The 25,255-nt window shown below is 42.5% G+C and overlaps 1 pseudogene across 1 annotated transcript; it reads left to right on the forward strand.

Annotated features, from left to right (window-relative positions):
• Positions 1 to 4,202: 4,202 nt before the first annotated feature.
• LOC311118989 (UDP-glucuronosyltransferase 2C1-like) lies at positions 4,203 to 16,474 on the forward strand (annotated as a pseudogene). The gene is made up of 2 exons: positions 4,203 to 4,885; positions 15,451 to 16,474. The product of its transcript is annotated as a UDP-glucuronosyltransferase 2C1-like (transcript).
• Positions 16,475 to 25,255: the final 8,781 nt, after the last annotated feature.

Here is a 25,255-nt window from a genome sequence, read left to right on the forward strand (position 1 = left end):
ATCCAAACATGTTTCTCTATAATAAAAATGATAAATAATTGATAATAATGGATGATAGTGTAAAATGGGTAAAAAGGGTGTAGTTATTTTGTAGAAGATTTCGTCATATCTTTACAGGGTAACAGCCGGAATGTGAATGAGTAAACAGGAAACCATTTTGATGAGTTTACGTCTGTACACTGTAAAAAAAAAACATGTGAGCCGGCCGAGTTAAATAGGCTTTAGCAACTAGTTAATCACACAACAAGTTTAGTTTGCTAAGACCCGTAACTTAAAGTACTGTGTTGGCTTAAGATACGTGTTTTAATTAACATATTGCCCATTGTGCCTTTCAGCAAGTACTTTATTTTATTCAATTTACTTGTCAAGGACTTGTTTACAATTAAAACATACATTTAATTTGAAATATGATGCATTTAACCAGATAGAGCAAGAATGGGGATTTCTTCTCATTATTAGTGAGATTATTGTTCCTGTTTATCTGGTCGGATAGATTTGAAAGATATACAGTTGGGAGAACAAGTATTTGATACACTGCCGATTTTGCAGGTTTTCCTACTTACAGAGCATGTAGTGGTCTGTAATTTTTATCATATCATTTTACAATAAGGCTGTAATGTAACAAAATGTGGAAAAAGTCAAGGGGTCTGAATACTTTCCGAATGCACTGTACAACTCAATAGGAGCTCAACAATTAAAACAATACTTATTTTGAACATTTTGAAGGAGTCATGATGATGCTACTCTATCCAGCTTTAATGTTACTTCTAGGTGGTTTAGGCTTGTTAACAGCATTCCAACCACATCCATTTTTGTTCACTCAACAATGCTGATGCTATCTATGTAAGCAAAACCAAATCTTGGGTCACTTGAGTAAAAAGTCAACAATATACACGATATGTAAAGTCTGTTGTATCTCGCTACTTCTGTGACATATTTTCCCCCCACAAAAAACTACTATTAAAAGTGCTGTCTTCCTTGTCATTGTGTCTGCAGGCAGGTCTGATCACCATGGCAGCAAATATCATAGTCCATCAGCAGGTGGCAGCACCTTCTCTGACGGGCTGGAACACTGGCCTCTTCGACTGCTGTCAGGACATTCATTCATGTGAGTATCCAATGGACATCATATCCCACCAGCCCCTAAGCTCGGGGTATCCTTTCACAAAGCCACCATTGCAACACTGATGAATAACAGACATGATCAGGCTATGACTGTTATTATTCCGTGTAGTAAGAGTTACAAAACTAATAGTATTGTTGCTCTCTCTGTTGATGAGGTGTGTCTGTCTGTTTGTGCAGGTTGCTTTGGTTGCTGGTGCTGTCCTTGCTTTGCCTACTCCACCTTGGGAGAGTTTGGATAGAGTACCTGTCTGCCCTTACTGGAGCTCATGGGCCCTGCTTGGTTGGTTGCCTTTCAGGTGCCCATCTGGGTTGCCGTACGCCACAAATATGGCATTCAGGTGAGATGTTTCCCATTACATATAGACATCACAAAAATGTTCTTGATGCAGATACATATGTTGTGATCATGGCCCCCGATATGTCTCAACACATGACTACAGTGAACACCAGTGTCTCCACCCAACCAAATAAATACTAAGCCCTGCTTCTTCATCTAATCACTTCCTGATGGATGACCTTGCTGTAATGTTCACAGTCAATAAGTGAATTAGATTTTATAGTCAGAGGTCTATTAGATGACAATGTCCACTACTCATTGTCTTGATATGGAATACAGTATTTCTATTGGAATGTTACTTAATTTACAATCAAACATCTCGGTCTAATAGACTGTCTACAGGTGAATCAATTTACACTAAAAAGTTAGTCAATGAGAAACATGTTTACATACATTTAGAGGCAGGAGTTGTTATGCACTTGGCAAAACCTCACATTGCTGAAAGCGTTCCTTTTTTTCATCTAATAAGCCATGGAGATAAGGGCTCACACATTCAGAGAGGGATCTAGGGTTTCACCAACTTATATTGCCTAATGAGGGATTAGACTGTAGTTCTTAATGGAGAACAATAGCTATGTTAACTCAAACTCCCTCTACTCAATTTTCTCTCCCACCAGAGCTGTGGAACACACTATGACGATTTTCCTCCTGCCTCCAAAATGTGTGTGTTTATGTGGACGCACCACTTCATCCCTGCTCTAAATGCAGTTTGGATGGAAGGGGCACTTTGACCAGAGAACTTCGGCCATAAGAGGTGGTATCGGAAAAGAGAGAGAGAGAGCTTGACCACATGCATTACAATCACCCTTAATCAATGTAAATCACTGATTGTATACTCTGTTAATCAAATATAACATCCTGTGAATTCTGGATGGCTCTGCTCTTCAGCTCAGAGAAAACAAATGTCTCTTATTTTTTATCCAGCATAACCTCATTGATATTGTCTGTCTGACATAAATTCTACTAGGAGTAACATTCCCTCTTTAAAATGAGAAAGAGTACAAAGGACAGAGCTGAGGCTAGATAATATAAGACTATCACACATCACAGCTAGTGCATTCGGATAGAATTCAGAACCCTTACTCTAAAATGGATTACATTTAAAAATGGTCTCATCAATCTACACACAATACCCCATAATGACAAAGCAAAAACATTTATTTGTATTATTTTGCACACAAAAAAAAGTATTCAGACTCTGCTATGAGACTCGAAATTGAGCTCAGGTGTATCCTGTTTCCACTGATCATCCTTGAGATGTTTCTACAACTTGATTGGAGTCCACCTGTGGTAAATTCAATTGCTTGGACATTATTTAAAAGGCACACACCTGTCTATATAAGGTCCCACAGTTGACAGTGCATGTCAGAGCAAAAACCAAGCAATGAGGTTGAAGGAATTATCCGTAGAGCTCCGAAACAGGATTGTGTCGAGGCACAGATCTGGGAAGGGAACCAAAACATTTCTGCAGCATTGAAGGTCCCCAAGCACACAGTGGCCTCCATCATTCTTAAATGGAAGAAGTTGGAACCACCGAAATTCTTCCTAGAGCTGTCCGCCAGGCCAAATTGAGCAATCGGGGGGGAAGGGCCTTAGTCAGGGAGGTGACCAAGAACCCAATGGTCACTCTGACAGTGCTCCAGAGTTTCTCTGTGGAGATGGGAGAACCTTCCAGAAGGACAACCATCTCTGCAGCACTCCACCAATCAGTAATTTATGGTAGAGTGGCCAGACGGAAGCTACTCCTCAGTAAAAGGCACATGGCAGCCCGCTTGGAGTTGGCCAAAAGGCACCTAAAGGACTCTCAGACCATGAGAAACAAGATTCTCCAAGATTGAACTCTTTGGACTGAATGCCAACCGTCACGTCTGGAGGAAACCTAGCACCATCCCTACAGTGAAGCATGGTGGTGGCAGCATCATGCTGTGCAGTTGTTTTTCAGCAGCAGGGACTGGGAGACTACTCAGGATCGAGGGAAAGATGAACGGAGCAAAGTACAGAGAGATCCTTGATGAAAACCTGCTCCAGAGCGTTCAGGACCTCAGACTGGGGCGAAGGTTCACCTTCCAACAGGACAACAACCCTAAGCACTCAGCCAAGACAACGCAGGAGTGGCTTTGGGACAAGTCTCTGAATGTCCTGGAGTGGCCCAGCCAGAGCCCGGACTTGAGCGAACATCTCTGGAAATACCTCGAAATAGCTGTTCAGCAATGCTCCCCATCCAACCTGACAGAGCTTGAGAGGATCTGCAGAGAAGAACGGGAGAAACTCCCCAAATACAGGTGTGCCAGGCTTGTAGCGTCATACCCAAGAAGACTTCAGGCTGTAATTGCTGCCAAAGGTGCTGCAACAAAGTACTGAGTAAAGGGTCTGAATTCTTATGTAAATGTGATATTTCTGTTTTTTATTTTTAATACAATTGTAAACATTTCTAAAAATCTGTTTTTGCTTTGTCATTATGGGGTACTGTGTGTAGATTGATGAGGGAAAACAATTATTTAATATGAATAAGGCTGCAGCGTAACAAAATGTGGAAAAAGTAAAGGGGTCTGTATGCTTTCCGAATGCACTGCATATATTCAAGAAATCTTAACATACTGTGCTTGTACTGTTATTATACATTGCATGAATTTCTTAAATCCATTAGTTTTTTTTGCTATTATAAAAATAGATTTTTGCGTAAATGATTGCCATTTCCGTTTCCCATGACAATGATCTTGTTTCTGTGCAGGTAAAAGAAATGTCTGAGCGTGTGCAGAGAGCCCTGGTCCTGCCCACCTTTGTCTGGCTCCTCCTTCCGTTGTTGCTCCTCCTTCTCACACCGGCCCCTAGTTGCCATGGCAGCAGGATCCTGGTGTTCCCTATGGATGGTAGCTACTGGGTCAACATGGAGGTGCTGGTGAAAGAACTCCATGGGCAGGGCCACCAGATGGCCGTCATACGGCAGGCTGACAGCTGGTTTGTCAGGGAGGGCTCACCACACTACACCTCAGTCACGGTGAAGCCGGGGGATACAGAGTTTGACCTGAGCCTTTTTGAGCAGGCGGTGCGTAATGTCCTGGAGGGACACAGGCCTGGTCCAGATCAGAGAGCTGGTGCCCATTCTGAGGGCTGCCCACAGCTCCACCCGCACCATGCTCTCCATTATGCTGGAGGACCATGCCCTGATGGCACAGCTCAAGGACTCAAGCTTTGACCTCATGCTCACAGGCCCTGGCATGCCTGATGGTATCATCTTAGCGCATTACTTCAACCATGGTCTACAATATGCGCTAGATGAGCTTTGGAAAGGGCCATTTCTCCTTATGTGTCTGTACCCGGCTCTGTGCTCACTGACAACATGGGTCTCCTACAGAGGACACAGAACCTCATGCATTACATAATCAACCTCCTCCAGGAGTGCCTGTTGGACCCACCCATATGGTAATATTTTATGTATCATTAAGGCAAATGTTGGGAAATGTCAAAAGTAAAATATAGTAAACATGATTGACATTCTATAATTCAGATGTATGTTTAAATAAGCAATATAGCCAATACAGTGTGTAACCATGCCTTAAGTATGTATGTGTATTATTTTGAGAAAGGGTCTGCCACCAATATAATGAGATAAGAGGAAGAGGTCATATGGAAAAGTTCACATAGCCTTTTTGGAGAAAAACAACATGTGACATCTAGACGTTGAAAGATAAGGGTGGCGTGGCCATGAAAGAAGTTAATCAGTGATCCTAAGGGTAGTAACAGTATATGCTATGTAAGGATGACTATGCACTTGTATTTGTATAAAAGGAGGTCTTTGAGCCAAGGAGAGCCAGTTGTTCCATGGAGCAAGCTCGGCTTTGTTATGCAATAAAGTCTCAATCTTGGATTCACAAGCTCCGGTGTCTTGAGAGATATTTTTGAGTTGATTATTTATTAGTCAAATATTTCTACGACATAATTGGCGAGCTTTGCCAGGAGTTGAAAAAAAGGGTCCAGAGACGGTGTACATCTGCAGTTATGAAACGGCTTGGACGGACCACACAAACAAAAGCGGCCGCTTTTAACAGGTAAGCCAAGTTCTTACTTATATAGTATAACGTTTGTATGGTCCGATCCGGGGCACGGCATCAGCTGCAGAAATACCAAGGAAGGTCTCTCCAAATTTAAGAACCAGAAAATTAAAGACTAGGAGCTTTTGAATTTAAGAATACATGTCGCTGTTGTTTGTCTGAACCGTCTGTTCAATTGATTTGATTCATTTGATTCATTTGATTCATTTGATTCATTTGATTCATTTGATTCATTTGATTCATCCTGCTGATCGCTTTGTCTGGGTCATTTCGGCACGGGTGGTTGTCCATCTGGTTGAGCGATCAGACAATAACATGTTAAGTCCTGCGAATACCGCTATAAACGTGTAGCGGAAGCGTATCGTTTATAGGCTGCTTAGGTAGGCAGATATCCTGTGTAATACCGCTCCTTTTTCTGTGTTGAGGAAGTGTAACAGAAAAAAAAATAGGGCAGAATTTACAGGTCGCTTAGGAAAGCGTAGTAGAAGTCCAGGTGTGTCGAGGAAGTGTAACACCTAGGGGCTAAATAAATAGAAATCCTGTGGATACCGCTTTGGAGAGCTAAAATTAGCACTCCAGAGGTCTGAACGGGCAGGTGGCTAGTAACACCGGTCATCCTGAGTAGGTGAACGGGTTAAATAGTCACAAGGGCTTCAAAATTATGATAAAGTGTTAAACAGAGTAGGTCTGCTCATCTTGTGTGAGTGAGTGGTTTGCTTTGGCGGCTGAGAGTCATTCAACTGTCTGATTCATTTGGGCACAAGTGGCTGCTCATCTATATGAATGAGAATAATAAGAAATCCTGCAGATAACAGCTTATTTTCTGTGTTGAGGAGAGAAGCTGTGTTTGAGGTCGTTTGAAGTGTCTGTGTTTGGTGGAGAAAGGTTGGCGCACCTTTCCTGGACCGTTGTTTGAGTATAACCTGGTAGGAAGGACGCACCCGGTCTCACACCAAGAGAGGAAGAGTGAATGGAGTGTGGATATTCATTGACCAACTGAGTGTAGAAAATTCACGTTACCAGGAGGCGTAGAATAAATCCTGTTGGAGGAACAGGTCACGTGTACCGGTGTGGTCATATGACGTCTATGCATTGTATTTTGATAAATCTTTTAGGGTATGTTTCTGACATTATATTTAGAAACTTTAGAGGTGATGTAGTGTTATGATAAATTGACTACAGTAAAATAATAACTAGGATAGGGTTAACATTCCAAATTTGGGCCCTTTGATAGAATAAAATATTCCTGTAGGTTATACAAATAGTAATTAAGGGCGTTTGAGGACAACATTGTGTAGATATGGAATAAGAGTGGTATAATGGTGTAAATTAGTCGCACTCTGAAGTTTGAATGATGAGATATAGAGGTGTGTTTGATAATTATATATACGTTGGAATAATAAGCTTTTCTTGTAAATTATATCTTGGAGTTTCGTACAACAATGCCTGTCATAGAATTTTGTAAAATCAGGGAATAGTGACCAGCATATATGATTCTAGGAGGATTCTATGACTGAGGGAAAGGATTTGGGTCATTTGTTGTTTGTTCCGCTGAGACTAGATGGTGATTAACTGATTTGTGGCAATACAGAATAATTAGAAACATGAATGGTTTGGTAGATATGAATATATTGGAATATAATGCATTTTATGTGAGTGTGATTTAATACGAGGGATTGGATAAAATTATAGGTGTTGACTTGCCCAAACACGTAGACATACGTGGAAATGGGAGAGAGTACATAGGACATGTGGTAGAATTAAGCATTATAATAAACTATCTATTATTTCAGAAGCAGAGGTAAGATAGTCAAGAAATGTTAGTATGTTAGGGGAAAATATAATTCATTTGGTTAGGTCGTTAGATCTGTTTCCAAATCAATGAATGTGGGGTTTGACTCGTTGACTGTTAAATTGTATACGTTGAGCGTGTGAGATCTGTGTCTTTCAAAGCTATTTTCTGATAAGGTGTGGTATGTGCCAGATACTATAACTACTTACCATTATCATTGGAATAAAGGAGGATTAACTTGTCATTTCAATAAAGCATAGATTCTGCATCGCTGAACAGAGTCTAGGTTTTCTAAGGATAGTTTAGCTATAGTTGTGGGTTGTTTAGATTGAAGGAACATTCAGGATAAGACTGGATGATCCAGTAGCCTGAGTCTTTTCAGACTGAAGGACTCACTTATTCAACGAGAAAGAAGGAGAAGTGTCTATAGTCTAAATCAGAAAGGACAGTTACATTTGAATAGCGGACTGGCAATTTGGATAAGAGATTTGGCCATAATTTGAATTGTTTAGGTAGACTGGAATGAAAGTAAGGTATTATAATAGTATGAATATAAATATATTATTAGTTATTGTTGGGATGTGAATAGACTTTACTAATGCCATGAATTAGTTTCCGGTTAAAAGAGAGTCGTACTTGCTTGACTGTATCGAGCTGAAAAAGTTATTTAAAGCAAGTTTGAATAGTTGGATGGAAAACATTTATTTGACAAAATTCTAATTGTTATTACTTTATTCTATGGTTTGCGTGACACCAGTAATGTATGCGAATATTTGGTGAATTGTAGAATGATAATGTATTTTCGTTACGTGAACTAGGGGATGCAAGGAGCTTTGGCTATTATGCTGAGGGAATAACACCAATTTATAGTGGGTTCTAGATTTGTTGAATAAAAAAACTTATATTTTAAACGAAAGTAATGCAATAGGCTACAATTATAACATTATCAGAAAAAGGCACTATACGCTCATCTGTGGTCCTCTGTAGCTCAGTTGGTAGAGCACGGTGCTTGCAACGCCAGGGTTGGGTGTTCAATTCCCAAGGGGGGCTAGTATAAGTATAGAAATGTATGAGCTCACGAATTGTGCGTTGTTTGGAAAAAGAGCATCTGCTAAAATGTTAACGGATATGGAGAGAAGAGTGCGTGGTAGTAATTTTTAGTCATTGAATAAGGTTTTGCTAGATTAAACGAGTGACAATAGTGGAATATGTCTATAAATAAATTGGATTGTGATAAATGGATGGTTTCAATATATGATGGTAAACTACAGCAAGTGTTTGGTGTTACTTGTAGCTTACTTAGAAAGGATAGTTAATTCATTCTGATAATGGCAGAGTGATGGTTTAAATGCATGGCTATGATTTTAGTTGATTAATCTGCTAAATAGTCTGCTAAATGGCATATTATTATTATTATTATTATTATTATTATCGGCAGGAAATTGCTAGCTAGTTAGCGGTGAGAGCTAGTGCGGTTTTCGTTGGGTGACGTCACTTGCTCTATGAACTGGAAGTAGATGCTTTGTGTGGCATTTGTGGAGCGACGGGTAATGGTGCTTCGATGGTGAATGTTGTCGATGTGTGCAGAGGGTCCCTGGTTCGAATCCAGTAAGCGACAGAAAGTAAATATTTTACATTGATGCCATTGATGTGAATTACTGGTTTCATTGATAACATTATAGGAAAGATGTTGTCCTACCAATTCATGTCAGATAGGATAACATAGTAATTAAAATTGCATATCGGTGAATTGGATGTTTTATTGGTTTTTACTATAAATATAAAATAATTTGTCATCAGTTGAGGGACCGTTATGAAGGAAATTAGTGGTAGAGTATGATAGATATGGTAGAGGGTTTAAAAAGTAAGTTAATTGGGTGATGAGACAGGTTGACTTGATGTTGAATGGGATTGTTTAATAGAAGTAATTATTTCTATTTAGGAGAATGAGAATATGTTATTAGGTAGTATTGCTTTGTGGAGACGATATACTAATGAAGACCATGTCTCGATAGTTGAATAAGGAACGATATTTGACAATTGATCATTTTTATTATGACATTATATAGCTTGATTAAACAGCGGTGAGTTATGAAGATGGTTTATTATTTCAGATAACGATAATTTGTTTATAGTACGTTGAACGATGAGAGTAGTTCTGAGGAGTGAGATTGATACGAATGATTGTCGATGAGATAGGACTGGGGATATATGTATGATGTTTTGTGTGTAATTACTATCTTTGGATTGTTGATTATATGTTAACGACATGTATACTTTCTGTTCCAGGAACATGGGGATTTCTTTATATCTCATTGGGATGTTAAAAAAGTCTGTAGGCTAGGATGGAACTAGTTAGTAAAATTAAGTAGTTATATTTTTATTTTGTCATAGGGAGCTACCAAAATAATTAAGGCCTGGCCATTTTTTGTTTGTTTATTGTTTTACTATATGGTGTTTGAATAACCATAAACAAATTACTTAGTATGAAATGCTATTCTGTATAGGATTTTATTTATATTTTGGGTTTTGTGACAGGATGGAAGTGAAATATCTTAAAGGAGCATACACATGTAATTTGGGTTTTATTTACTGAGGGATAAGTAAATATGTGTGATTTATTTTGAAAAGGGCTGTACTAAGGACTTACTGTACACTCAGGATACAACATTTATAAAAGGTGTTGATGGTTGTTAGGAGTAGTATACTATTGGATGAAACAATTCATTGAATGATTTCAATGACCTCTGAAATCTGTCCTGGCTTTATAGTGTGACCTGATCACCCGCACTATAAATTCTAGAGGCATGCTGAATTAGGGGGTTAGATATAATAAGGATAATTGTGAAAAAGTTTATAACTTGGAAAAAATCCTATATATAAATTAGTCCAAACAGGACAAGGATGAAGTGAGAGGGTTAGTCCTGAAGGAGAGGTATTCCTTGAATAGTGTTATGGAATACAGTTAAGTAAAGATATGCTCAAGGGTTGTCATTTTAAGGTTAGTTATTATTTTAGGCTTGATAGGCAATATTGTTGTTGTTTTGTTTTTTTGTACACATGAATCACGATGTGATGCATGTGTCCAAGGGGGGAAGTTGGGATTACAGAGGTTTTAATGTTTTGTTATGGTTTTGTGGGGAAATATGCAAGGTGTATTAAGGATATGAGCAGTAGTAATAATGTGTTATGGGTTAGGTTAAATCATTTTTGTACTTAACCTAACAATGCTCTTAAGAATTTATTTTCATGGGTGAAGATAACTCTGCCCAACTAAGTAGAGTCTGAGCATTCTCTGCGCCCTGGAGACTATGTGATGGCAAAAGACTACAGAAGAAAGAGCTGGAAAGACCCTATGTGAAGGGGCCTGTACCAGGTGTTGTTGGCTACCTTAGTGATGGTAAAAGTGGTGGAGACAGATACTTAGATACATGATTCCCACTATAGGAGTGTTCCAACCTCAGCCATTGGGTAGCATTGTTGTCTTGTGTGTGTGTCTGTGCTTGTGTCTTTGCAGCAGTAACTCTGAGCTTCCCTATGGGTAGGCTGATTGAAGGACACTTTTCGCAGACCGATGTCGATAGATTGAGAGGGACTCTGGCTGATCTGGAGACCCTAGTGATGGAAGAAGGTTAACAGCTAAAGTGACCATACATCGTTGTCCAAGTTACACCAACAGCGGTACGGATAGAGGGGAGCGCGATCGGGTATCATCTAAACCATTGTACCAGAGTGAGGAAACTGATGACTAAGAGACCACCGAGACTTTCAAGACCTCCAAGACGCACCAGAAATCCTCATCATTGATTTCTCTGTACTTGATTAGTTCCCTGAGAAAAAGGGGAATTGGGTACTGATAATAGTAGAGAGCTGAAGAATAAGACATAGAAGGGATATAGACAGGATTAGAAAGTATATTCTTGCACAGGCAGGAACCATAACTAAAATGCAGGAAGGGATCACTATTAAAATACAAGGGTTAAAATATTATTGGTGTGTGAGGAACCAGCACAAAGAGTATGGGGAAGTCACATGGGGTAGTGTGACTTTAAGATAATGAAAGAAAGAGACAGGTGAATCATAGACATAAGGAGAACAGTCCAAGACTTAGATAAACAATTTGATGTACTACTTAGTGTTAGAGTTCCAGGGGGAAATGTTTTTGGAGTAGTTATTCCTTGGGAAAGTGCACTGAACCCGGTACATGTTAGAGCCATACCAAATACAGAAGAAAGGGAATTGAAGGAGCCGTTAAATAATGATTGGTATAGATGAGTACAATATATTGCATTAAAATTAAATAAAAGAATAGTCTAATATGCACCACATCTCCTTTTTAAATAGTTAACAGTAGTTCAACATCTTCACAGTTACTAGGACTGTGTGCTAGGATTCAATCATAACTGTTGTAATGTTTAGGAAATTTTAATTATAAACAATTTTATGATCAACCAGGATAAAGAGAGAAGTGTAAGCAATTGTTGGAATAGGAACAAGGAAAATGGAAACACCAGAGTAATGTCAAATAGATTATGAGCAAAAATATAGGAATGTTAAAGTAAAACAATTGGGTTATATAGTTTGGGAGAATTCAAGGGAGAATGTGAAAATAGGGGGTGTTTAAACAAATAGCCTTTGGAATACAGGGACCCCTCAAAGAAAAATCTATCAGGCATTAGATAGAAATGGGTATTAAGAATGAGTGATGAAACATAAGACATGTAGACAATGTTAATAGGAATGTTTTGGATTGGAAATGAACTCAACTAAACTGTTATGATCTGTCCTGAGGTTACTACGGATGGTGTCGTAATGCATTGCAGAGATAATTTGGTCCAGAGCGGTGTAAACCTCAATAAAAACAAAAAACCCTCTACCTGGCTGAAGAGGAACAACAAAGGCGTTGAAGACGTTCCTGTCCGACACCACCTCTGCTAGGAGACCTGAATCCAGCATCAAATCAAAGCAATCAATTGCCTTCTCTTTTGTGCCTGTTCTCTCAAGAATGAGACAGGAGTCCATGTGGAGTGAGCAGGAGGAGAGAGGTCTGTACAAATGCAACGTTCTTCCTAGTTTGGGTATACTGGTTTGCACATGGACAAAACAGAATGATGGTGGAGGTGGGGCGGTTCAGGTGTGACATTGGAATTGGGACATTGCTATGGGTAATCCACGATGAACTATGAAGCTATCTGAAGAACATAATGAAGACGCCAGAAGATTGAGTGCCGGTAGAGGAAGGGACTGTTAGTTGAGGTAGTATGTTGATTAAGGAGGTATTATACACTACTAAATTTATAGTAATTTGGACAATGCATTAGGGTACTGATCTGTTGTAATTCTCGTTATGAGGAAGTTAATGCTAGAATTATTATAATATAAATACACATTCAGCCAGTGTCAATATGTGCCAAGGTGAGAGTTTTAACTTTGAATGATGGAACAAAGGTGACTAACTAAGAATTGTCATTCCAAAGTTGTTTTGGGTAACTAATTTGATTATGATTATAAATTATAAATGGACTGATTGATCTGAATAACTTATTCATATTAATGCTTAGTGATGTTGACATGGCAATTACTTGATTAGATATGGATATTGATTATTTTGATTGTTATAATACTTGTGATATGGGTGAAAAAGGTTATGTAAGCTAAAGGTATTGACACCATTCGTAAACATGTCCTAGATATTATTGTTAAGACAAAGTTGCATATGTTGATGTGATAGGATACTAACACATATATGGGAAATGCTATAACTAAACAAAAGTGGGGAGCATTGTTTATAAAGAAATACACCCAGTTCAGGGAGCGCCATGACAGTAGGTAAATAAATATGGGACATTTTGGGAATTTGGGAATCCTGAATGTTTGTATGAAGTTGTTCCTGGGGGTGGATGGGCCTGCCATGGTTACAAAGCCTAATAGAAAACCTTGGAGGTTAATTTAGAGGAAAACCTTCCAGACTTGTATCCAATACCTGACTGGGCTATGGGTCCTCATCAGGATGGGTCAAGCAATGAGGAAGATAGATTGGTTTAAATATATGCGTGTAAAATGAAACCACATATGGCAAGGCTAAGACTAAGTAAATGCGCATGCTTACAATCATTTTAAAATTAATCTTTGTATTATTTGGGACATTGTTGGAATGTCCCAAAGGGGGGAATTATATGGTAATATTTTATGTATCATTAAGGCAAATGTTGGGAAATGTCAAAAGTAAAATATATGATTGACATTCTATAATTCAGATGTATGTTTAAATAAGCAATATAGCCAATACAGTGTGTAACCATGCCTTAAGTATGTATGTGTATTATTTTTGAGAAAGGGTCTGCCACCAATATAATGAGATAAGAGGAAGAGGTCATACGGAAAAGTTCACATAGCCTTTTTGGAGAAAAACAACATGTGACATCTAGACGTTGAAAGATAAGGGTGGCGTGGCCATGAAAGAAGTTAATCAGTGATCCTAAGGGTAGTAACAGTATATGCTATGTAAGGATGACTATGCACTTGTATTTGTATAAAAGGAGGTCTTTGAGCCAAGGAGAGCCAGTTGTTCCATGGAGCAACAGAACACCACAGGGGAGGGACCGGGTGGGCACTCCGCCTTGGCGGCGGATCCGGCTCTGGGCATGATCCCCACTCCCTCTCTAACCCCCCACAGTACCCCTGGTCCGTTCTGGCCCTGCTGGCCGGAGCTGGACTGAACACTGGTGGAGCGGATTGCTCTAGCTCCGACGTGAAGCATCTGACCGGTGCCGGACCAGCCACCGGTGGAACAGGCACGGGCCGTGCCGGACTGACGACGCACACCACTGGCTTGGTGTGGGGAGCAGGAGCGGGCCGAGCCGGGCTGTCGAAGCGCACCCCTGACTTGGTGCGGGGAACAGGCACGGGCCGTGCCGGACTGACGACGCACACCACTGGCTTGGTGTGGGGAGCAGGAGCGGGCCGAGCCGGGCTGTCGAAGCGCACCCCTGTCTTGGTGCGGGGAACAGGCACGGGCCGTGCCGGACTGACGACGCACACCAATGGCTTGGTGTGGGGAGCAGGAGCGGGCCGAGCTGGGCTGTCGAAGCGCACCCCTGACTTGGTGCGGTGAGCAGGAACGGGCCGAGCCGGGCTGACGAAGCGCACCACTGACTTGGTGCGGGGAGCAGGAACGGGCCGAGCCGGGCTGACGAAGCGCACCACTGACTTGGTGCGGGGAGCAGGAACGGGCCGAGCCGGGCTGTCGAAGCGCACCCCTGACTTGGTGCGGGGAGCAGGAATGGGCCGGACTGGGCTGGCGACGCGCACCGTAGACTTGGTGCGAGTGGCAGGAACAGGCCGGACCGTACTGGGAACACACACCACTGGCCCTACGTGGGGATCAGGAACAGGCCGGACCGGACTGGCAACACACGCCAGTACCTCTCGCTGTGCCTCTACAACCTCCTTCCCCCTGGTGACCAGTGACTCCCGTAACCTGGCGGCCTCCTGCTGCCCCGTCGTCCACGGCGTTAGCCCCCCCCTAAAAAATTTATGGGCTTCACTCCTACCCGTGGCCAAGGCCTCCATCCCTCTTGCCAGACTCGCACTCATCTCCTCCCACGTCCATCCTCTCTCCTCGTCACGCTGCTTGATCCAGTCGAGGTGGGATCTTCTGTCACGATCGTTGACACATGATGAAGCGGACCAAGGCGCAGCGTTGAAGGTGAACATATTATTTATTTAGAATGATCACACGATCAAAACGATAACGTGACGTCTACCGTATAACACAAACCAAATCAGAACAAGATCCCACAAAGAATAGCTGAAAACAGCCTACCTAAGTATGGCTCCCAATCAGAGACAACGAGCAACAGCTGCCTCTGATTGGGAACCACCCTGACCAACATAGATCTATATGATCTAGAACAAAACCCAAAACATAGAAAACACAACATAGAAGCTACCCCGTGAAACTAAACATAGAAAATCCACACCCTGGCTCAACATTTCAGAGTCCCCAGAGCCAGGGCGTGACACAAGCTCGGCTTTGTTAAGCAATAAAGTCTAAATCTTGGATTCACAAGCTCCGGTGTCTTGAGAGATATTTTTGAGTTGATTATTTATTAGTCAAATATTTCTACGACACCCATTTACAGTGACATACTGTTTCAGCATTTCCCCCTAGGGACTGACCTGCTGGCCATGCAGCAGTCAGGTGACGTGTAGCTAATGAGGGTCCCATGGCCCATGATGCCTAATGTGGTCTAAATGGTGGGGGTGTTCCAGTGCCGACCGGCAAAGCCGCTGCCTGGGGAGCTGGATGCCTTCATGCAGAGCTCTGGAGAGCAGAGGGTGGTGGTGATGTCCCTGGGCACCCTGATCTCTGCTCTGCCGAAGGAGGTGACAGGCTGTTGCTGCTGCCTTCGCCCAACTGCCACAGAAGGTGGTGTGGAGGTTCATGGGAGAAAGACCGTCCTCTCTAGGGTACAACACCCTGCTGCTGAACTGGCTCCCCCAGAACGACCTCCTGGGCCACACAAAGACCCATGCATTTGTGGCCCATGGAGGCACCAATGGTGTCAATGAGGCCATTTACCAAGGTGTCCCTGTGCTGGGCCTGCCTCTGCAGTTTGACCAGCAGGACAACCTGGTGTGTTTGCAAGCCAGAGGGCAGCCCGGGTGCTGGATGCAGCCACACTCACTGAATGGGAGTTCCTGGAGGGTCTGCAGGACATCCTGAAGAACCTCTCTTACCAGTGCAGAATGAAGAGACTATGCATCCTACACCGAGACCAGCCTCTCCACCCCCTGGAGCGTGCTGCCTTCTGGGTGGAGTATGTGATCAGGAACAAAGGCCTACAGCATGCCCTGGTACTCCTACTACAGCCTTTATGTGCTGGCTCTACTATTGACCATCCCACTGGGCTCTGTAGGTGCTCTGTTCTCCTTTGTCAGAATGCTACTCAAACGGAGGTCCAAGAAGACAATGCCCCAACCAGATAACACAAAGATGGAGAACAAACCTAAACCAAAGGGGGAGAAAAAGGTGAAAACACACAACTAGATAAAAAGAAAACAGAGAAAATGTCCCATGCAGATAGGAAAAAAACAGAGAAAATCCAGATAGTGAAGAGCAAAGCACAGTTAACTGGACAGATGCTTTTAAAAAACTATTTTTAGCCCTTTTTCTCCCCAGTTGGTAGTTACAGTCTTGTATATTGCTTCAACTCCTATACAGACTCAGGAGAGGTGAAGGTCAAGAGCCATGTACCCTCCCAAACACAACCCTGCCAAGCCACACTGCTCGCTTAACCCGGAAGCCAGCCGCAACAATGTGTCGGAGGAAACACTGTCCAGCTGGCAGGCACCCGGCCCGCCACAAGGAGTCGCTAGAGTGCAATGGGACAAGGAAATCCCTGCCAGCTTAACCCTCCCCTATCCCAGACAATGCTGGCCAATTGTGCACCGCCTTATGGGTCTCTTGGTCACGGCCAGCTGTGACACAGCCTGGGATCAAACCCGGGTCTGTAGTGATGCCTCAAGCACTGCGATGCCGTGCCTTAGACCGCTGCGCCACAGAGACAGATGCTTTGATGGAGATTTTAAAAACAAGGTTAAGCAAAATAAGTTGTACTGTAGTTCTTACTCACAATTCACTGTGGATCATATGCAAAAGGTGCTTCTACATCTGTATTGCTTTCTGTTTAGGGTTTTAGGCTGGGTTTCTGTATAAGCACTTTGTGACATCTGCTGATGTAAAAAGGGCTTTATAAATACATTTGATTTGATAAACAATATTGGTACATAATATACGTTGTATAGTGCATTGCTGTCACTTTAATTTGTTTGCTGAAAGAAAGCTTATCTCAACAGTGATGAAATACCTGTCTAAAAAGTACGGAGCAGCATGAAACGTGCTGAAAATAAAATTGTGTAGTATTGTTTTGTCAATGTTATAACACAAATCTAAAAACAAATTTATATGTTCAAGTTGATACATTTGTTTTTGAGTGCATGAAAATTAAAAATCATGAGGGAATTTAAGTGTTTAAAGTCAATTGGTGATGGATTAACAATGCATTTAATAATATCTGAAGTGACAGTGAAGATGCGACTCCGGGATGCTGATCTTCTAGGCAGATGTTGCAAAGAAAAAGCCATATCTCAGACTGCCCATCTAAATCCTTTCTTTTTATTGGCCATCTGAGATATGGCTTTTTCTCTGCCTAGAAGGTCAGCATCCCGGAGTCGCCTCTTCACTGTTGATGTTGAGACTGGTGTTTTGCGGGTACTATTTAATGAAGCTGCCAGTTGAGGACCTGTGAGGCGTCTGTTTCTCAAACTAGACACTCTAATGTATTTGTCCTCTTGCTCAGTTGTGCACCGGGGCCTCCCACTCCTCTTTCTATTCTGGTTAGAGCAAGTTTGCGCTGTTCTGTGAAGGGAGTAGTGCACAGCGTTGTACGAGATCTTCAGTTTCTTGGCAATTTCTCACATGGAATAGCCTTCATTTCTCAGAACAAGAATAGACTGATGAGTTTCAGAAGAAAGTTATTTGTTTCTGGCCATTTTGAGCCTGTAATCGAACCCACAATTGCTGATGCTCCAGATCTCAACTAGTCTCAAGAAGGCCAGTTTTATTGCTACTTTAATCAGCACAACAGTTTTCAGCTGTGCTAACATAATTGCAAAAGGGTTTTCTAAAGATCAATTAGCCTTTTAAAATGATAAACTTGGATTAGCAAACACAATGTGCTATTGGAAGACAGGACTGATGGTTGCTGATAATGGGCCTCTGTACCCCTATGTAGATATTCCATTAAAAATCAGCCGTTTCCAGCTACAATAACCATTTACAACATTAACAATGTCTACACTGTATTTCTGATCAATTTGATGTTATTTTAGTGGACAAAAAAAATGCTTTTCTTTCGAAAACAAGGACATTTCTAAGTGACCCCAAACTTTTGAACGGTAGTGTAGCTAATAGAACTAATGCGTTAGTAAACCCATGCAGTAACGTTACAGTCACTAAGCAGTTTAGCGGATACACCGGTGGGTCCCGGTGGCAATCAATTAATCAAACCAAAAGCTTACCTTGAATTGGAAGAGTTCCAGTGTTGTGTTGGATAGTCATAGCCAGCTAGCTAACATAGCATCCCTCTGTTTGAGCAGGGTGTTTTGAGTAGGCTAAACTAGCTAGCTGCATTTTCTAGCTAAGTAAGTGAAACTGAAAGTGAAAAAAAAATGACTATCTGTCACGATCGTCTACGAGAGAGGAGGACCAAAGCGCAGCGTTGGTAGCGAACATATTGATTTTAATGTAATACACGAGAATACAAAACAAAACACGATCATGAAGTCCTCAGTGACAACGACTGAACATAGAACAAAAACCCACAACCCCAAGGTGAACAATGACAGTTTAAATATGGCTCCCAATCAGAGATAACGAGCCGATAGCTGACACTCGTTACCACTGATTGGGAGTCACTGGACCAAACAATGAAACCACCAACAACAACCCAACTAATCCCCAAACACAAAAAATGAACACACCCTGGCTCAATAATACAAAGTCCCGGAGCCAGAGCGTGACAGTACCCCCCCCTAAAGGCGCGGACTGCGACCGCGCCTCAAAGAACCCAAATAGGGGAGGGCTGGGTGGGTGTTGCTCCTCGGAGGCGGCTCCGGCTCTGGCTCCGGGCTTGACCACCATCCTACATCCATCCCCCCGTAATGGCCCCGGTCCGATCCAACCCAGCTGGCTGGATCCGGACTGATGACGCGCACCCCTAACTTGGCGCGTGAGGCAGGGACGGACCAGACCTGGCTGACGATACGCCTCCTGGGCTTGGTGCGTGGAGCCGGAACGGACCTCCTCAGGCTGACGACTCGCCTCCCTGGCTTGGTGCGCGTAGCAGGCATAGGCTGAACCATGTTGACGACGCACCCCTTTGGCTTGGTGCGTAGAGCAGGGACAGGCCGGGCTGGGCTGGCGACGCACCCCTTTGGCTTGGTGCGTAGAGCAGGAACGGGCAGAGCCGGGCTGACGAGACGCACCACAGGCTTGATGCGGAGAGCAGGCACGGGCCGTGCCGGACTGACGACGCACACCACTGGCTTGGTGCGGGAAGCTTGGATGGACCGGACTGTACTAGGGACACACACCACTGGCCCTACACCGGGATCTGGAACGGGCCGGACCGGACTGGCAACACACGCCAGTACCTCTCGCCGTGCCTCCACCTCCTCCATCCCCTCTTCGACCAGTGGCCCCCGTAACCCGGCGGCCTTCTCCAGCAACCCACTGGGCCGCTCTATCGCGGCCTCCTGCTGGTCCGACGTCGTGAGCCCCCCCCTAAAAATTTTCGGGGCGTCTCTCCTACCCGTGGACCAGGTCTCCATATCCCTCGCCAGCCTCTCGCCCTTCTGCCATAGTGTCAAGCCCTTCTCCTCCTCACTCGGCTTGACCCAGTCCAGGAGGCGAAGGAGATCTGTGAGGGATCTCCCTGGCGACGGCTCCTGGACACGCTGCTTGGTCCCATCTTGGTGGGTTTTTCTGTCACGATCGTCTATGAGAGAGGAGGACCAAAGCGCAGCGTTGGTAGCGAACATATTGATTTTAATGTAATACACGAGAATACAAAACAAAACACGATCATGAAGTCCTCAGTGACAACGACTGAACATAGAACAAAAACCCACAACCCCAAGGTGAACAATGACAGTTTAAATATGGCTCCCAATCAGAGATAACGAGCCGATAGCTGACACTCGTTACCACTGATTGGGAGTCACTGGACCAAACAATGAAACCACCAATAACAACCCAACTAATCCCCAAACACAAAAAATGAACACACCCTGGCTCAATAATACAAAGTCCCGGAGCCAGAGCGTGACACTATCTCTCTCTCTCTCTCTCTCTCTCTCTTGCTTCTCCTTCATTTTTGAAGAAATTAATTTGTTTGAAACTGTTCACTATTGTCTTTCTCTCTCTTTGAGTCAACTACTCACAACATTGTATGCACTGCAGTGCTAGCTAGCTGTAGCTTATGCTTTCAGTACTAGATTCATTCTCTGATCCTTTGATTGGGTGGACAACATGTCAGTTCATGCTGCAAGAGCTCTGATGGGTTGGAGGACGTCCAATTACTGTGTAAGTCTATGGAAGGGGGTGAGAACCAAGAGCCTCCTAGGTTTTGTATTGAAGTCAATGTACCAAGAGGAGGACGGAAGCTAACTGTCCTCCGGCTACACCATGGTGCTACCCTACAGAGTGCTGTTGAGGCTACTGTAGACCTTAATTGCAAAAAAGTGTGTTTTAATCAATTATTTGGTGACGTGAATATATTTAGTATAGATTTATCTTAAAAGGATAACTTTTAAATGTTTTACTATTTTTATTTTTATGAAATTCACTGAGGAGGATGGTCCTCCCCTTCCTCCTCTGAGGAGCCTCCACTGCTACTGCATGAACATTGATGTGTAGTCTTACTAAAAATTAAGTGTACATTTTGGTTCTCATGTCTCAGCTGCCACAACCACCACAGTCAGTTTGACAAAACAATATGATTGTGGGTTGTCGGAAAAGCATGTTTAATGTTGTAGTACTCAGTTTTGACTGTTGAACTCTTTGTAGCATCCACAATGGCACTAATTTCCATCACCTGTTGTCCCTCTGACTCTACAGTACTCATGATGTCTTACTGCATCTCCAAGGCTGAATATTGACTACAGTACAGTGAGGGAAAAAAGCTTTTGATCCCCTGCTGATTTTGTACGTTTGCATACTGACAAAGACATGATCAGTCTATCATTTTAATGTTAGGTTAATTTGAACAGTGAGAGACAGAATAACAACAAAAAAATCCTGAAAAACACATGTCAAAAATGTTATAAATTGATTTGCATTTTAATGAGGGAAATAAGTATTTGACCCCTCTGCAAAACATGACTTAGTACTTGGTGGCAAAACCCTCGTTGGCAATCACAGAGGTCAGACGTTTCTTGTAGTTGGCCACCAGGTTTGCACACATCTCAGGAGGGATTTTGTCTCACTCCTCTTTGCAGATCTTCTCCAAGTCATTAAGGTTTCGAGACTGACGTTTGGCAACACGAACCTTCAGCTCCCTCCACAGATTTTCTATGGGATTAAGGTCTGGAGACTGGCTAGGCCACTCCAGGACCTTAATGTGCTTCTTCTTGAGCCACTCCTTTGTTGCCTTGGCCGTGTGTTTTGGGTCATTGTCATGCTGGAATACCCATCCACGACCCATTTTCAATGCCCTGGCTGAGGGAAGGAGGTTAGCAGAAAAACACCCCCAAAGCATAATGTTTCCACCTCCATGTTTGACAGTGGGGATGGTGTTCTTGGGGTCATGGGCAGCATTCCTCCTCCTCCAAACCACAACACTTTCACCCAGTTCTCCTCTGAATCATTCAGATGTTCATTGGCAAACTTCAGACGGGCCTGTATATGTGCTTTCTTGAGCAGGTGGACCTTGAGGGCGCTGCAGGATTTCAGTCCTTCACGGCGTAGTGTGTTACCAATTGTTTTCTTGGTGACTATGGTCCCAGCTGCCTTGAGATCATTGACAAGATCCTCCTGTGTAGTTCTGGGCTGATTCCTCACCGTTCTCATGATCATTGCAACTCCACGAGGTGAGATCTTGCATGGAGCCCCAGGCCGAGGGAGATTGACAGTTATTTTGTGTTTCTTCCATTTGCGAATAATCGCACCAACTGTTGTCACCTTCTCACCAAGCTGCTTGGCGATGGTCTTGTAGCCCATTCCAGCCTTGTGTAGGTCTACAATCTTGTCCCTGACATCCTTGGAGAGCTCTTTGGTCTTGGCCATGGTGGAGAGTTTGGAATCTGAGTGATTGATTGCTTATGTGGACAGGTGTCTTTTATACAGGTAACAAACTGAGATTAGGTGCACTCCCTTTAAGAGTGTGCTCCTAATCTCAGCTCATTACCTGTATAAAAGACACCTGGGAGCCAGAAATCTTTCTGATTGAGAGGGGGTCAAATACTTATTTCCCTCATTAAAATGCAAATCAATTTATAACATTTTTGACATGCGCTTTTCTGGATTTTGTTGTTGTTATTCTGTCTCTCACTGTTCAAATGAACCTACCATTACAATTATAGACTGATCATGTCTTTGTCAGTGGGCAAACGTACAAAATCAGCAGGGGATCAAAAACTTTTCCCCCTCACTGTATGTGTAGTAACCTGGTATATTTATGTTTATTATTATGGTACTATTATGTTTCGATCTACAAAAGCATCCCAAATCACTACAGTTTGATAGCCATGAAACGGCACAGCTAGAGGAGAATGGAATCACCCCTAAGGCACTGGCCACTAACTATGTCTGTATTAGTTCTCCCTGGAACAGAGGAACGTAGTTGGGCTGGTTTCCACTGAGGAATAGTTCACCTTGGTCTATTTAGTCAAAATTAGCCATTTTACATTGTCCAGGATTTCAAGTTTAGTAAGAGGCTGTGGAGCAAATCCGTCTGTCTACACCCGTGTCTCAGAGTTCAGAGATTTCATCAACAACACCATCCGCTTCTTCTCTCCAGAGCAAGACTATAACCTGAGTGCTATGAAATGCTTGTCTTTGCAATCCCTATCAACTTAAAACAATTATTTTCTCTTATCTGCTCCTTCAATTTAATATTTCTTCAATTACTTCCAGTCTCTCCATCCTTGTCCCATTCCACTCCATTTTTCTCCCCTACTTACCTCTGTTTCTTTTATTTTTTTGGTATTTTCCTCCCCTCTAGTTCATTCACCCTTACGTTTTCTACTTGTCCCTCTGTTATGCAGCATCACCTCTTGAGGTAGTTTTTTTCATTGCAAATTGAACTTAAATTGATTAATCAAATTACAGCATGCATGAACTCACTCTGGTCTGTAAGAATTTTTATGTCACCTTAACCACATGTTTTGCACCCATTTTCAAGTTTGCTCTTTATGGCAGAGTAAAAACATTAATCCTTTAATGACAGTATTCAACATGATTTCAGCGAAATATTACTGATTGCAAGATATATTTGTGTTATCCTAAAATCACCAGCAGAGGGGGACAGAGAAGGGTGTAACACTCAGATGAGATCCCTTCCCTGAGCTTTCATCTTCGGGAGTCAAACATTTATACATAGATGGCTAGCCTGGATGAAGTGTTCATACAGCACAGAGAAAAAAGAAAGATGGAGAAAAACTCATACAAATAAAGAGATTGAAGGATATAGAATGAAGATAAATCACTGTAGCTAACTGAAGATGAACACTGAGAAGGACTGTAGTCACTAATGTAAGTTTCTAATGACTCCTCTTATCTCATTATAAGCTGTCTCTCCCTCCCTCCTCCACCCCTCTACCCTCCTCCGCCCCTCCTACCCCCCGGTTGGTTGGCGATGATGGGAATAGCAATTAAGACGCTGCTCTCACAAATGGCTGTTTTCATTAGCTTGGTCATAAGAGAGGGAGAGAAAGTGGGAAGGGAAAAGTCTGCAGATAGGCATACACAAACACACACAACATGCATGATGAAAGAGAGAGAGAGAGAGAGAGAGAGAGAGAGAGAGAGAGAGAGAGAGAGAGAGAGAGAGAGAGAGAGAGAGAGAGAGAGAGAGAGAGAGAGAGAGAGAGAGAGAGAGAGAGAGAGAGAGAGAGAGAGAGAGAGAGAGAGAGAGAGAGAGAGAGAGAGAGAGAGAGAGAGAGAGAGAGAGAGAGAGAGAGAGAGAGAGAGAGAGAGAGAGAGAGACTGATGGTCTTAATAACAGTTTAAGATAGCAAGGTCATTAGCCTGTACTCAAGTGATGAGGAATCCTGCAGGTCACAGAAACGTATTACAACAGCCTACTTAGTGCTAACAGAACTGCCCTATTTGTATTAACCATGAAGATATTAAAACTGAAAACCAATTAAGATTAAGACAGCACGATCAAACCCTTACCTTCGAGCCTGACCATTCATATCGCCACAGTTATCTTTCCTGTCACTCTCAAACCCTTTCACTGACTGACACACACACACACAACACCTCTATTTTCCACGCTCAGTATTACACGTCTCTCAACAGTTTCCATAACAGTTAACTTGTTGTTGATTTGTTTCTCACATGAAATCCTCCTGTCTAAATTCCCTTTAGGGTCGCTCACTGTCCCAAAACAAGTCATCCTTACTGCTCATTTCTCCTCTCCTCTTCAACTGCCCCCCTCTTGCCCCATTTCCATTCCTTTCTTCTCAAGTCTTGGCTTGAATCAAATTGGCCTCTTCACTTCACTAATGTGGATGGTGTCTGGTATAAGGGGTTTTACAAGACAGCGGTATAAAAGTATTGACTCTAAGTCTACTTTCAGTATGTTCTCTACCATTCTTAAGTTTTGCCTACTGTTTTACTGATTTAATTTGTTATTATGAGGAAGAGATGTGAAGATTTTCATTTAATGTTTCATGGTCTAATAATGTGCTCACTCTCACTCTCCGAGATATTCACAAACATTACTCCACACCAGTGTCGACCCGTCATTCAGGGCAGGTGAGGCAGAGCCCCAACTGTTTTGAGCCCCACATTTTATAGCAACAAAACAAGAATATACAGTGGGGAAAAAAAGTATTTAGTCAGCCACCAATTGTGCAAGTTCTTCCACTTAAAAGATGAGAGAGACCTGTAATTTTCATCATAGGTACACGTCAACTATGACAGACACATTGAGATTTTTTTTTTCTCCAGAAAATCACATTGTAGGATTTTTTATGAATTTATTGCAAATTATGGTGGAAAATAAGTATTTGGTCACCTACAAACAAGCAAGATTTCTGGCTCTCACAGACCTGTAACTTCTTCTTTAAGAGGCTCCTCTGTCCTCCACTCGTTACCTGTATTAATGGCACCTGTTTGAACTTGTTATCAGTATAAAAGACACCTGTCCACAACCT

Source organism: Coregonus lavaretus (genome assembly GCF_964263955.1).
Source record: "Coregonus lavaretus genome assembly, contig: HAP1_SCAFFOLD_441, whole genome shotgun sequence".
Lineage (NCBI taxonomy): Eukaryota > Metazoa > Chordata > Actinopteri > Salmoniformes > Salmonidae > Coregonus > Coregonus lavaretus.